Raw genomic sequence first — 3,877 nt, 5'->3', positions numbered from 1 at the left:
CTGGCAGAGCGGGGGGGGTGCGGCGGGTGGGACCCCAGGGGGAGCGGGGTCCAAACGGGAGACACGGGAGAGGGGCGGGAACCTCCGAGAGGGAGGGCGGACGGCTGGGGGCCGGGGAGCGGGGTCCTACAGGGGATGCGGTGCCACCCGGGACTGGGCCGGGCCCTGGAGAGGGGTCTGCAGGGAAGGGGCTGAGCTCCCTATGGCGGCGGCTGGATCCCATGGATCCAGTGGATCCCGTGGAGTGGAGCTGTACCTGCAGCTGTTCTGAGATTGGGGAATGTGGGCAGGAAGGGGAATTGGGTCTACAGTCTTCAGATGGGGCTCAGGTCGGGGTTGTGGCCCTGGGGACACTCCTGGTTTCTGGGTTTGAGGATTTCACCAAGCTTTCTCACTCTCCTCCTTCAGAGTATGGCGCAAGGCCGAGGCCAGGTGAAGGCTAACCAGAGCTGAATCTCCCAGCTACCAGAAAGGTGGTGAGCCCACGCCCTTGCCCAGACTGGGCAGCCATCCCCCCCTGGGCAGGCGGGTCCTGTGCTGGAGAGAGCACAGATGGGAAACAGGTCTCTCCCCTGAGGGCTTGGGGCAGTTATTTAATTCTCTGAGACTGATGTCCTCCTTTCTTAAATACAAATACTGTGGCTCCCTCAGAAGCTGGGGGTGGGGTGGGGTTGACAACAGGTGAAAGCGCTGTGGGCAGTGGTGTTAAGATCCAGCAGGCGGTACTTCTGCCCCAGTGCTAGTGGGCCTTTCCGTTCCCAGCCACGGAGGCCTTGCGGGCTCTTTCGTGGGCGGTGTTAGTATCCTTGCTGCACAGGTGAAGAAATCATGGCTCTGAGAGAGCAGCCTTTTTCTTGAGCTCGAGCCCTTGCACGTTGCGTGGTGGGATAACTGGTGAGGGAGGGAGGAGCCACTTGGGGGGGTGCTCCCGAGAGCGTGGCTTAGTGCTCTGTGTCTTTCTTCCATGGACAGTTTGCAAACATTTTTATCTCGAGGAGGTGGACAGAACTTTCCCCACAAGAGGAGGCAGCTGCCACGTCTTGCTCTGTGAAAAATCCAAGGCCCTTCTAGCTGGGAGGTGTGGCTGAGGCAGTTCTGTGACTTCAGGTGAGCGCTGCAGCCCCCTGCAGACGTCAGGGGCCCAATGTTCTCCACCAAGCCTAGGCTAGATCTCTCCCGCAGCCCAACCGGAGTGACGATGTGGGAGAACACCAAACCGGAAATCCTTCCTTTGCTCCTCATGCTGTGACTTTTCGAAGTATAAAGGCTGATTTCTTTTGCGTGCACCCCTTCTCCCTCCACAGGAAAGCATTTTCAAGAGACTTTCTGGAAGGTGCAGTTTGTGAGGTGGTGTAGCCCAGCCTGACTTCTGACCTTCTGTGGTGATGTGACAGCACTTCTGGTGGAGCCTCAGAGAGCAGAGCCCAGAAAGAAGGAGCCCACTGAGCTTTTTCTGTATGCCTCTAATGGGAACGGAATTTCCTGTGACTGCAGGGCAGCTGTGCAGTGACGTTAACAACCGGGAAGATGTTTTGGGAATGACACTGTAGCAGTAGTCCAGATCTGCCCAGCAGGCAGCTGTACTATGAACTGCCTGTCCCTCCACATCGCCACTAGCTGCATGGTAGATTGGATAAGTGTTCTCCTATTGCTTCAAGTTTCTTTCCCTCTTTAAGTGAGGGAAGGCGGCTTCCTCACTTCCTCCTTTATTTTCATGCATCAATAAGGATACATTGGCCAAAGCAAAATAGGAATCTGGATCCCCAGGTGCAACTGAAGTCACGTCCTCCCTGTACCCCGAAATATTCTGACCTACCAGCCGCCCAAAACAATTTCCCTTTCACTGTCTAGTGGAGCTGCAATTTAGCACTTGTGACCCCAGCAGCCGACAAGCTGTCCTGAGGGAAACATGACAAAAGCAGGCTCCCCTTTGAAACCCAAGGTCTCCAGTGAGAGAAGGTTCAGGCCCCTCCTTGGGCCCCTCTCCGGAGACTGACATCCTCTTGTCCCGCAGTCCACAGACCTTCCTGTTCTTCCCAGTCTTCATTTCTGGGGTTCTAAGATGACGAAAATGGTGGCGCGTGGTTGTCTCAGTGCGGGGACCCAGGGCCCTGCCACTGTATAGGCTTTTGGAAAATAGCTTTACTGAGGTATAATTGGCGTTCAATAAACTGCCTGTCTAACTGCACAGCCTCACGTGTTGAGTGTACGTGTATCCTGTGGCCATCACCACAGATCGGGAGTCTGCCCGGCCTCATGAAATGTCCCCATGGACTTTGGGTCTCTTCCCTCCCACCCTTCACTCACCTGACATGCTGGTTCCAAAAGAGATGGGAAGCCCTGTACCATGGCTGCTGTGGCCTTGACCCTCATACAACTAGCGACTTCCCTTTTGGACCTACATGTGAAAATCCTCCGTAAAATCCTGGCTAGTTCAGCAATTATGCAAAAGACAAATGAAAAAGTATACTGACCCTATCGACTTTGTTCTCCTCCAGTTTTTCTTCCACTTTCCCTGCAGCCTTGATGTTCCATCGATTTTCTCCTGGAATTGCAGGCAGGCTGTTTGCTCCAGAGTTCCTGAGGGAAGACGTGTCCCAGAAAAAGAAAGGGTGGCAGGTTCCACATTGCAAGATGAAAGCGGCATTCACCTGCCATCTTCCTAGCCCTTAGGCTGGGCTGAGAGCAGTAGCCCCAGAAGGCCAGGTGTAACTCACCTGCATCAAAGCTCCTGATCAGGGAGAGACAGCTGGGCCTGGAGGCCGGAGCGTAGGCAGGTACTCTGCAGCAGCCTCGGGCACTCTGCGATGGCCACCTGTCCCACACATGCTCGTGAGATTCCAGAGTGCTTCCTGACTACACGTGGGGCATCGTTTGTCAAAGGCCTATTGCTTAGGTACCAATTTAGCACCTGAATCGGACATTGTAAAGTGCTGAATTAAAGGAACGGGTGGAGAAGATCCAGGGTTAAACTGCAGCACGGAAGAGAGGCCCAGTCACTGACCTGATGGGCTCCGTCCAGCCCCTCTCTGACCCTGTTTTCCTCTTCTCCTTTTTCCTCCCTGAGCCCCTCTGTTTCTGTGGTCACCTTGGACTCCAGGAACAGCAGTTCTGATATGTGACTATGAGGGACCAAAACTGCCTGGTCCCCAAGTGAAAGCAGTTGCCCCAGGGTGGGAACCCAGATGCCATGCTAATCAGGAGCCACTGAACCGCCCTCTCTAAAGGACGGCTTCCCAGGAGACTTAGGAAGAGAAGAGGCACCTTCCGCTCCAGGTGCAGGAGTTCCAGGCACAGGGCCTGCGGCTCAGCTCCACCTAGGGCCCTCAGCTGTGCTACATACCCAGGGCGCATGGAAGGGGAGGGACACATGATACAGGAGCAAGCGCCTCTCCAAACAGGAAGCCAGAGAGCTGCACTTCCGGCACAGGCTTTGTCGCACAACTCTGCCAAGGGCTTGCTCCAGAAGTGCTTATTCCCTTCAGAGAGTATGGCGAGCCATTATGGTGAGCCTTGACACAGGCCTAGCCATGATTGAACTTTAAGTCACCTCGCTGGCACGGACGTGCTCTCCCCCATAGCCACGGGTGAGTTCAGCTAGTAGCAGATGTAACCCATAATGGTTGTTATTGATTCCCTCTGGAATGTGTGGGCGGTACTCTCGCTCCCGTGTAGCCCTCGCTCCCATGCAGCTGGAGAGTATAAAAGGAAGAGGTTCTGTAATAAAGCAAGCAAGCAACATGAGAAGAAAGGTGCCTCCCGTCTCTCTGTCCTCATCCTTTCAGCTTTAGGACCTGCTGGCCGGATCCTGACGTCGCGGCTCGCGACAAGAGAGTACTGTCCCCAGTGGCCTACCTCAAAGAAGGTCTCCCAACTC

At 55.1% G+C, this 3,877-nt stretch overlaps 1 long non-coding RNA gene across 2 annotated transcripts; it reads left to right on the top strand.

Moving 5' to 3' along the window:
- The first annotated feature begins 310 nt into the window (after positions 1–310).
- On the top strand, positions 311–2,211 carry LOC104872404. Of its 2 annotated transcripts, none has more exons than XR_783149.1 (3): positions 311–476; positions 973–1,107; positions 1,305–2,211. It is a non-coding gene; the product is annotated as an uncharacterized LOC104872404 (long non-coding RNA). The 2 variants fall into 2 exon arrangements; XR_783148.1 differs by having other exon boundaries at positions 313–473.
- The last annotated feature ends 1,666 nt before the right edge of the window (positions 2,212–3,877 follow it).

Source organism: Fukomys damarensis, unplaced genomic scaffold, assembly GCF_012274545.1.
Source record: "Fukomys damarensis isolate Sample0158 unplaced genomic scaffold, DMR_v1.0_HiC HiC_scaffold_30, whole genome shotgun sequence".
Classification (NCBI taxonomy): domain Eukaryota; kingdom Metazoa; phylum Chordata; class Mammalia; order Rodentia; family Bathyergidae; genus Fukomys; species Fukomys damarensis.
The sequence above is the reverse complement of the archived record's forward strand: the minus strand, read 5'-3'. Positions and strand labels throughout refer to the sequence as shown.